The 11419-nt window shown below is 38.4% G+C and overlaps 1 long non-coding RNA gene across 1 annotated transcript; it reads right to left on the reverse strand.

The window, feature by feature from the left end:
• Positions 1-4832: 4832 nt before the first annotated feature.
• Positions 4833-11217, reverse strand: LOC124179021. Its single transcript, XR_006869936.1, has 3 exons — positions 10789-11217; positions 5515-5664; positions 4833-5108 (listed from the first exon to the last, which is right to left on the reverse strand). It is a non-coding gene; the product is annotated as an uncharacterized LOC124179021 (long non-coding RNA).
• Between the last annotated feature and the right edge of the window lie 202 nt (positions 11218-11419).

Below are 11419 nucleotides of genomic sequence, written 5' to 3' on the forward strand. Positions count from 1 at the left end.
TAGCTTGGGCTGTGGGACAGGACTGTTTTTGCATCGGTATTTATTCTCTTTTGAGCTCAAGTACGATAAAATCCATTCAATATGAAACTGATGAACACCAGTATATATTCGGTAGGAGATTGAATTACTCATATCTTGCGTGATCTTTCGTTAGTGCTGAATAAAATATGTTTAGTTGCTGGGAATTTCATTGGTTGCATATAGATTGTTGCAGATAACAGAACATTCTAGCATGTCATGATCGATTAAACCGGGGGAAACAAAATTTGTATATCGAATGATTTTCACGTGGTTTCTTCTTACCCGAATGCTGGTTGTGTAACGACCTTATACTCGGTTACCGCGCGAGGGCCACTTTAATTTTATTCGAATTCGATGATCCAATGGTTGATGAGTGGCGCCCTCTAGTTTGTCAGATTTTGATAAAACGGATATTTCACATGTTTACATTATTAAGAGGATGCTATAGTCAGTCCTTACCGACCGCGTCAAATGTCGTTTATTTTGACTACGAACAAGTGTTGTCAAAATGCCGTAGTCAGCGCAATTCTGCATGCAACGCCGAATACAAATAGCAAAAAAAATGTACTACTGCAATTGAATGACCATTTATTGAGGGAATAGGGTTTATTATTGCGTTTAGAATTACACTGAACGCGGCATTTTCACACTAGTGCTTTATAGGTAATGATAATAGCAAGAAAGAGTGACATTTTACTCGGACAGTAAAGACTGACTATGGCCTGCTATGGCATCCTCTTAAGGATACCAATAGTTCGTTATTATGGACTGTGGATTATACGACTTTGTATTCTTGCAACGATTATTGTTTCAGAATAGAATTTGAACATCGGTTAGATGTGTGATGCGAGAGTTTTTCGACATTTTGCTACAGCCTGGAAGCATCGGTATGAAGATGAAGGTTCACTATATATTTCGCCGAGAAACCCATCACGATTTTCAATGTCTTCCATTTTTCTTTTGAGAATTGCATTGTTTTCTTTTATTTTCGGAACTGTGCGATAACAGTTTCAAATTTGGTTCACTTCTGTATAAATTCCCTGTTTCCAATCGAAATAAAAATCAGATTTGAATCGCCATAATTACATTTATGTGTTCAAATTCAATACCAATACCATATACCGCATGTACAATACGTACATATTACTTGTACACTTAACGCAGTTTTATGAACATGAGAAGGTTTAATTCACGTACGTATAATATACAAATAATATGTTCCTGAGTATATTCGAATTCGTATGCGTGACTTAAACCGTTCAACTGAAAATGTACGGATACAGAACATATTTCATACATCGTCCGTTGAAGGTGTACAAGAAATACTATCTTTGATAAATTTGTTATACATGTACCGAGGAAAATTTCTAATTGTCGATAGCACACATTTATTAATTATTATTTTCAATTCTCACTACAACCGAGAAATTTAGTTCTGGGTACGAAATTGCAATAAGCTTCGCAGTTAATTAGCCAGAAAATCTATTGTACCATTCAGTTGAATTACAGTCGCTGGGAACACATTCCCTTGTAACTATTGTGATAATTTGACGATGGCACAATAATAAATCGACGTTAAGGGTTTGGCTGAGTGAAAAATTTAATTAGTAGTAGGTATTTAAACGGACAGTTTCAATGCTGCAATATACCACGTTCGCGTAATTTCCACGATATTCAAACCGCTGTTCTAACGATACCCATTACGACACAAGAATCTTCTGGTAATCATAATAAATGATTTTTTTTCAGTTTGCACACACGCGATAGAACAAAAATTATCGATAACACACTGGCTGTGCACAGCGAATATAGGGTGTGTGACGCGCACGAAGCAGCGAAGAGTCTCATTGTGTACATTACCCATAAAAGTGAAAAACATGCAATATATGTGTATTAACGATTGACGAAACAATAATAATACTTCATACACACTGTACCATATTCATCAATTACACATATAGGTATGTAACGCGTACGAGAGATAGGGAAGACCGAGATGTTGTACGGTCAGCGCGAACGTACGTCACGTTTCGAATCCGAAGGCACGGAGGGGTGAAAAGATATTACTTATGTCGTTAGAGGCGGTTGTTATTGATCACGCAGTTATATTCGCTACACAACAATATTCCACAGCACGCCTCCCAGCGTGGGGTCAGTGACGATACGTCATGAATGGGTCACGTGCCGGGGGGTCCGGCGTCAAGACGAGCTCTGCCATTGGTCGGCGACAATCTGACAGGCACGGAGTTGAACTCTCACGCAGGATTCACGAGGTGCGAAACGAAGAGACGAGAAAGAAAATCAAAAAAAAAAAAAAAAGAAACATCAGCTGATTTTATTGTTTATTTTGTGTATAACGCCAAATAAAAGTGTCAAACATGTCCACGTTTATTGCTCGTTAGCACTTCCCATCGTTGCCTTAATTATACAATCAACTGGTTTCTGTACCATATTTTTTTCTACCAGAGTTCATTTAATGTTGAAGAACGTATATTTGGATATGGGGATATAAATTTTAATTGAGTCAAATACGATTTGTTTATTGTTGAAAAAATTTTACAGATCATTATTGAGCTCGACTGAAATTTGATAATGATAACAAAAAATTTATTCCACCATATCCGAATATACGTTTGTTAACGGTAAATAAACTCTTTTTCTCATTGTGTACTTATGTTGAACGTAATATATTATTCACACTTTTATTGATGATTCTTAATTTTTCAGCTGGTATTCGCCGGTAATTATCGCCTGACTCAATGTCCCGAACGCAAAATTCATACAGTCTTTACTTTATCAGAGTGTAAACATTTATGCGATTGAATTTGCATAAAGATATTTGCATACGTAGCACATATGCACGTACCTATACGAGAAGGAAAACGTATGGGGTCGAGGTAAGAAAAAAGGCGAGAAAGAAAATAGCTGCAGCAGGATGGAGAAATTTTTTTTAAAAATATTTTCACGTCGCAGCCAGTAGCATGACCTCGTTTGAATCAAGCAATTTTCATCCAAACAATATCTATTTGCACGGCAACAAATATCACCCGAGTTATGACAAGTGGCAGTGTACGTGGTTTATTTTTTTGCACATGTTGTACCTGTTTTGTATAGATCTGCCGCAGAGATCTGACCTCCGGTACTATAATTGTACATACGTACGTACCGTCAAACTGCTTGAATGGTTGTTTGATTTTGAAAACAAGGAAAATCATAATCCCATGGTCGTCAATTCGTTAAAAATGCGATTATACCGAGGTTGTCGTTTTCAGGCTGAAATAAAACATCGGCGAAGGAGAATGGGAGGGAAGATATTTGTTTGTTGAAAGAAGTTTTGGCGCGTCAGATCTTGCGTCGGTTATTATTTGCGAGATAAACAACAAAGCGAAATTAAAACAATCTACGACGAAATGATATTATAAAAGTCCGAACCTCTGCTCCAAGATATGAAAGCTCTGAACCGAGTTCAAACGTTTCACGTTGAAAACACACATAGTACATTCCGTGTCAACTTAGCCTGCTTCATGTATACTATATTACCATCGCCACCTTAGATTTTCTCGCCGAATAAATACAATATGTCGTACGAGGTGAAGTGTCTGAAAAAATAAGACGAGAAAATTTGCACATTTTTCCGACAATTGCGGCCGATTGTTAATCTTTGATTCGATAATTCAAAATATCGATTGCATCCTGGTCTTCCGCACTTAGAAATTCCAAATCTCGTTACAGCTCAGGTGTGAAAAGATATTTAGATTAAAAAAACTTGCCAAACTGCAGTGTGGACTGTAAAAGACTATCGCGTTTATCAAGGAGCTGCGGTGTTGGGATGAATTCGAGAATTTTTCCACACTTTACCTTTCTAAGGTGATCTACATGGTGCCAATTAAAAAAACAAGTCGCTGACGGCAAGATCAGTACCTAATGGATGCATGCTGACAGGTTGGAATGCCCGGTATACCCGCATCTTATATAGGTATACACTATACATATATTATACATATCGATTGCGCTCGGCTTGTTTGTCCGTTTGTGATTTATTTATTCTTCTGTAACTCTTGCTGGTCTGACATCCTAAAAATACTCGATGTAAATTCGATAATCTTTGTCTTCGTCCGTTTATGAGTATAATATACACACACAAATATACGTTGACCGGTATCGTTATCGCAGGTCGCGAGGTCAGCGGTGCCACGGTTAGTTGCGATTGTGGTGGTAGAAGTTATATTTTGATAACTCGGTAGCTACCGTCATATTCTCCGGGGTGCGTATACATAACGCGATACATAACGTTCTCCATTGACGTATTATATGTTCGCTGTGATACATATGTGCTCGATTTAATCTTGATTCCCCTCCTTATTTATAACCGTTTATGATTATTTAAACATTAGCACACGTACTTTTAGATCGATTTCACATTCACTTATTCGCACAGGCATTATACATAGACGAAATATTTTTCTAGTCATTTATAAATACGCTAACTCTGGATGGAAGAGGAGCTCGAAGACGAGCATGCAATGATGTCGAGTGATATTCATGCACCCACAACACAGGATGAACCTGGGACGTAATTTGAAACGTTGAAATGTTCGGGAACAAAGTTATGTCAAATGATGAAACAGAATTTGGAAAACAAAATAACAATAATAATAATAAATAACTATCACGAAGTTAGTGCTAAAGAATTATCAATTAGATTGCAACTGTCAAGGTTGACGATGTTGAGTTCCCCTCAAATTTACATAACTATATGTATACGTAAACTTGAACTTTGTCCATTCCAATACACCATTTTATAAAAAGAAGTTTATAGAAATCATTACAGATGTTCTCACCACGAATCTTTGACGATGAAAAAAGTAATGTAGATAAATTTTACTACTCGCAAAAGGGGTAATCCAGTAAAAATGTTCGATCAATTAGCGCTGTTCACGTAACATTTGACATTCATAAATTTTATTTCACATTTTGTCGATTCTCGGATCTGGAGCGATGAATAATAGGCTAATTAGATCTATGCTTATCCTTAAAAGACCGCTCGACTCGCCACCGAAGTTCGATTCAATTTTTATTGAAACAATCTGTAAGGAAAAATGTTTGTTACTTGTTGACTGTGAAACTTGGGTGCACCTACCGCATACCGGATCATGGTGAGTATAATGTACCGTAAAATGAAAGAAGCAGGGATAAACCGTGTGGCTAGAAACTTCCGGCAATTATCAGTTCGGCGTATCGCTCGATGTCTGTTCGAGATAAGCGTCTGATCGAAAGACACGCATGGTTATTTATAGAATATCCATACTAGGAATCGCCGTAACAATTATTGGTAACAACCAAGACGGGCATATACGTATAAGTAATGTGGGAAATGGTTGGGAAAACGCGCTGCGTATAATTCCAATCTGCTCCCTTTTGCCCGACAGCTGCATCGATTCGAAGGACGAACATGCGAAGCGAATAATGCGTATATTAATTGTTTATAATTACTGCTTTCCGGTTATCGGTCAGAACTCGGAAGACGTCATATGCAGAGCCAAGAGTCATATCCACTGATCGTAAACTTATTGTTGAGTTGACGAAGCCGTTTCAATCGTGACACATCTTACCGTTATTCATCGATCGTGTATTCTGTCTGGACTGAAATGGAAAGTAAAAAGTAAAATCAAGAAACTAGAGGTACAGAAGATATCATGCAAATAAGGCTAGATGATGAGGGGTATAGAAAAAAGCAGGAAAAGAAATGTTATATTTAAATTTATACTTGCGGATTTGTAAGAAATTTGTCGGACGATAAAATAAGATCGGATGATCAACGCGTGGCGGAAAATCTGTAAGAGAATTGTTTGTTTCCAGATTCCGGATCGTATGAGGATTGTAGAAACAAATGGGGAAGTTTGAAAGATACTACGTCAAACTCGGCGGCTGGCTCACGTGGTGGCGTTGCGGATCACATTTCAACCTCCTAGAAGAAATATAAGGAAATAAGAAAAGGAGAGGAAAAAATTTATTTTTACTCCTCATTCCGAACGTGTGATGTGCATATTCAACTCCATGCTATACATATACAAATTTATCTTATACGGGCGTGAGTACGGTAAGACAACAACTTTCAGCGGGGTCCCTATCAATGAGCCCGCGATTACGATTTTTTGACCATCACTGCGAAATACTGTTGAATATTGCGTCAATCTGAGATACATGGAAGCTTGACGAGCCTCACGTGACGATTCGCAGCACCAGGTTGCGTCAGGTGCAAAGATAATCAGATTCAGTCAACATTGCCTGGGCTTGCAACAATTGTATAAATTCTCACACACGTAGAGTTGCATTTCGAAGCATGCATAGTTGCGCCAAACCGCACAGCCGCAACTACATTTCACCAATTACCAGATCGTGTTAAACGGAATTACGTATGGTCGAACGAAAAGCTCGATAAATATAGTAGTCGAATATTATCAGTTCATGGAGTAGTAATATATTCAGCTCGTGGCATGGATTTCCGGCATTTTATAACGCTCGCGCGTAACGAAGAGCCTGACGATGCTAGTCGGGAAAAATTTGATGGACTGTAAGACGATAAGTGCTTGATCATCGATTACGACCCCGGCCCGAGTTATCACAGTTTAGGGTCACGCGTGCCGAACCTTTATTCCCCTGTGCCCCCTACTTATGCACAGAAATATATGTGTACGCGTGTTAATATATATCCTTAACGGGGCACTGGTCCAACTCCGTGATTGACGCATATCGTGATGCAGTAATTTAGAACCTTCGTTATGCGCTGGAATGCTGCGATAGAACGCGTTTCTACCAAACCGGACTCTGATTTACCCAATGCAGCGTCACGATGGTGCGCCGAATTGCACAGAAGTTCGCCTTGTGGCTATCATTTAATGAAACGAATATTTATCAATTTCGATACGAGAAGTTCGCGATGTTTATTTGAGGTCGAGTTCTTAATTTCATTATTATATCTCGGTTCGAATTTCTGCTTCAATGCAGAATCCAACGTATCGCATATCGGGTTATTTGTGTGTCGAAAAAAAGCGAGAAAAATACAATCTAACCAGAGATAGGCAATTCGGGGAACACCAATTTAGCCACTTCCCAGTTTTCAATTTCGAAAGATTCGCAGATTGATTCTTGACTTCATTTTTCCTCCACAGATATTTCATCGTATCAAAGCAAAAATACTTTCCAAGGATTCACACTCGGTTGAAACTGTATGAGATTAAGAGATATTGAAAAAATGTACATCATTATTTCATCGATTAATCTGTATGATATTCTTGCAAGCTTACAGCTCGAAACATGGCATTTGCGCAGTTCCGATATTATTGTACTTATACTTAGATGCGTACACAGCCATGGCTGGTCAAGATCTTAGATCGGTCCGCGTTGACGCTGGACGGAATAGGATGACGCAATATTACACCGATATCGGGTCATTCCCCGCAAATTGTCGAGTCGAGAGATTCTAATCGTAAGACTAAAAAAAAAAAAAATGCTCAAGAGACCCGGAAGTGAAAAGCTACCTCGTGTATCATACGTGATACAACGTGAATCGCATAACGCTCTAAAAATGAAGTAAAAATCGTAGAATGTAGATTATTACCTTTTTTTTTTAAGGCTTTTCTGGAGTTTGCATTACAGGGATTAGGACGGCGAGTGGCTCTCGCTTTCCACATTGGCTGCATGAATTGATCGTACCTGATGCTAATTTCATTCGACATACGTACATACGTGCCTGTATAAAATGCAGGTTGACAAAACAACCAAGTGAGTATAGAAAGAGAGTCTATATGGGTACGCATATAGCTCTCACATATCATAATGTTACCTTTCCTCTTTCGAACATCAAGGTTTGTAGGATTCACCTGTTGAAACAAACGTATTTTGCTTCTTCTATACCGAATAACAAGGGTTTATTTTTCTGACACCGCGTGCACCCTGGAAGCTCCAGCGAGGTCAAATCTAGGCCTCGACATTAGTCTAAACAAACTGCTGGCGTATGGGAACATTTCAGATTGGGGAGCGCTAATTTATCTGTAACGATAACGAAATGGAAGATGATGAATAGTTTACTATTTTATACTATTCCATGATGCGATCAGTCGATTCCTGCGACAAAATACAGTTACACTTGAGTTGAATGTAATTATAATACGCGTCTGGAATACACTTGAGTTACAAGTATAGCCTTAAATTGTGAAATACTTTTTCCCTCGAGGAAATTGCAAATCGAATCGTGAGAAATGGATATAGTTGGACAAGTTTCTTATTAATTAATGGTAGGCGGGATACTTTGTCCATCCTCTTCGATTCCGCTTTACATTTTCATCTTTAAAAATAGCCGCAATGTCTGGAAAAACCGCAACGACAAGTCCCGTAAGGCGTGCGATTGTCTGTCTATATCTGGAAATGAATGAGCGAACGAACGTACGACGGAAGAGACTGATATGACAATGGATCGTGGAAGAAGGCGCGTGTCGAAATCACCATTGCGTCGACTTCGTACGTATCTTCAAGTTAAACTTCATACCAGCAGACGGACAGGTGCTCTACTCACGCTGATATCATATAACTGACCTGCGCATTCTGAGACATCAGAAACGCATTTTCGGCAACGAATTAATTATTGAACGTGAGAATTTTTATAACGCAGGTTTGCAACCAAAAACTACACAGGTTTTTTTATGCCGTTTCTTATAGATTTTCACTCACTGAAACTGGGGGAAATACTAAAAAATTTCCATCACGTCTGGTTTCTTCTTCAACTCGTGATTGTAGTTTCATTTGGAGTGAAGCTCCCGTTTAATTCGAAAACTGGTATCATATTCTTGATTCTAAAAATCCTATGCAAACGTGATTTCTTGCTTCCATTTAATGTGTATTATAGTGAGACTCGCGAATAAGTAGAAACAGGGAAACGGACAATGGAAAGCGGAAACCTGTTCGGAGGTGTATCAAAGAGAAGAAGAAAACGTTTCATAGGCGAAAAGAATGGACACGGAATGTTAAACACATTTCATAGAGAAATTACTTGTTTAATTTTATAAGAAATATTGATTAGTTTAATGTGGTAAAATGGTGGTTTTTTCATTATTGTTATGCTTTTTTCATGCAAACGCCTTGTATTTAGCAAGAATACCGTACGTGACGGAAGGAAATGGAAGTCATTTTTGGATTCAGCACACTTGAAAACTTAACATGCACCACAAACATCCCATGCTGCATAAAAAAAAATAATTTTTTTTGCAGACTTATGTTATCGGTGCGCCCATTCAAAAGGCTTTGATTGAAAAAGTTGAGTGGAAGTAAGGTAGCCAGCCTCCAAAACCCCTTGCAACACGTGTTGTGAAAATTCTTGCTTATTCGTCATTATGGGATACGCGATAGGTAACCTACTTATTATTCCGTGACTCGTGATTCAGGATAATTTCCGAGCAACGCCCGTGCATAAAGGAAAGAGGCAGAAGGGGGGTTGGAGAGAGGGGGGATTTCTTTGGAATTTCTGTGTCATCACAAATACCAACGGAAGGAAGGGAGGGAGTCATTTGTTTTTCCTCATTTTTTCTTCCTTAGTTGAATACCTTTTTTAAACCTCTGCGGCTGATTTATTAGTGCATTTTTTATAGATAGTTGGGTTATACAATATATGTTTTATACAATATTTATACACCTATTACACGGGGAGATTGCAGGGCATTGTCAAATTAATTATTGGTGATTTTTGTACTGGGGATTTGCTTTTCTCTACTTCTATTTCAGATCCAATATCGTACCCTTTTGAAAAATGTAAATTAAGAAGAAGTTACTCATAATCATGCTGTCCCTTAGGCTGACAGAAACCAAGTTTCGTCATTACGCTTGAACCGGTGTAAACATTTGAAAATTCGTAAGCGTATAGATTACTTTTTGAAACGCGTACAAAATTTCCTGCCATGTGCATGCCGTCAAGATTTTTTTTAAAACCCAAGATTACAATAACCAGAAGAAGCGTGAAAAAAACGATGAAAAATGGTGTGATTACATGTAAAAAGAGTTCAATATTTATACAGGTATCATTTATATCGTTTGCCCACTGCCAGATACTGCCTAGATACGCTATTTTTTATGCCTTTCAGCGTGCGCAGCTTTTTCGCCATAGTGTGAGTGTCCGCATACGTATATCGGTGTACCATGGAAATCATTCTCGTGTCAAACGGAATTACCCGTATTACGTAAATCGGACACTTGTAACCAGGGTTCAAAAGTCAGAACGCGGATATTAATACAAAACTTGTTTGTACAACGTAATGTGTGTTTTCCGTACCTATAAAAATTATGAGGGTCTAGTTCTGAATTATTCGATTCACAAACTCGAATATTCTCGCATAACGTTGCGGCTTTCGGAATAGGAATATGTTATGCAACTCGTAGGATCTTACCTCTCAACGTGTAAAAATTATCGTCACGTATGACATTTCTCGTTATGAATCGTCGGATTTGACATTCGTTGCAGAAATTTAGGTATATAATCACTGTTATATGTGTGTATAATAAATTTGCGTATACCTAAATCGATAATGTTAATGAAACAGCAATAAATTGACTGCTCCACAACTCCGTTACGATAACCTTACAGTAGGTCAGTCGCGTGAACAGTGAATTTATATGTTCATCGGTTCTCTTATCTGTCGGCCCTCCTTGCGATATTATAACCCTCTTGTATTTGTCACTTTAAATATGATTTACGGGCATTGTGTATTATACATGTACCTTGTTTACACACGGAGACTTGCGCATGTAGGACTCAATCGGTTATTCCTGGAAACGAAGTCTGCATTTGGAAGCCTCGCACTTACACTTTGATAAATTATTAAAATATCCAATTCTCCGTCAGTGGTGATAACATTTCATTGACCACGTAGTTTCTTTCTTTCGAAAATTCTGAACCAAATCATGGAGACCAGCTTCATGGGCCCCAAGACAAATATCGATAAGAGAAGGCTGATACGGTTGCCAACGGACAGGCGGAATTATTTGCAAGAGTCTTGACGTAGGTATATCGGTACGTATATCCATAATGGAGAATGAACGAACGAGCCGTGTTTCACCTTCGGTGTATTTAACAAAATGTGCTGACTGTTACTTCCCGTGAGACCGAAGCACTGAACAACAAACGCGGACACGATGTCTCGGGGATTGCACGAGTATTATGTTGAACTGCTCCAAATTGCGTCAGTACACAACAGCATCATTTTTTCGAGCCACGACTGTACACGCAAAAGTCTTGAAGACGTAGAGAGCATCAACGACGATCCGTATAATCGATTCTCAAATCTGTGGTTATGATCATTTATAGTGAAAAACAGAGCATCATACCGGGATTATACCTACGTACATCGTT

The sequence above is a fragment of the Neodiprion fabricii genome, chromosome 3, assembly GCF_021155785.1.
Source record: "Neodiprion fabricii isolate iyNeoFabr1 chromosome 3, iyNeoFabr1.1, whole genome shotgun sequence".
Taxonomy (NCBI): domain Eukaryota; kingdom Metazoa; phylum Arthropoda; class Insecta; order Hymenoptera; family Diprionidae; genus Neodiprion; species Neodiprion fabricii.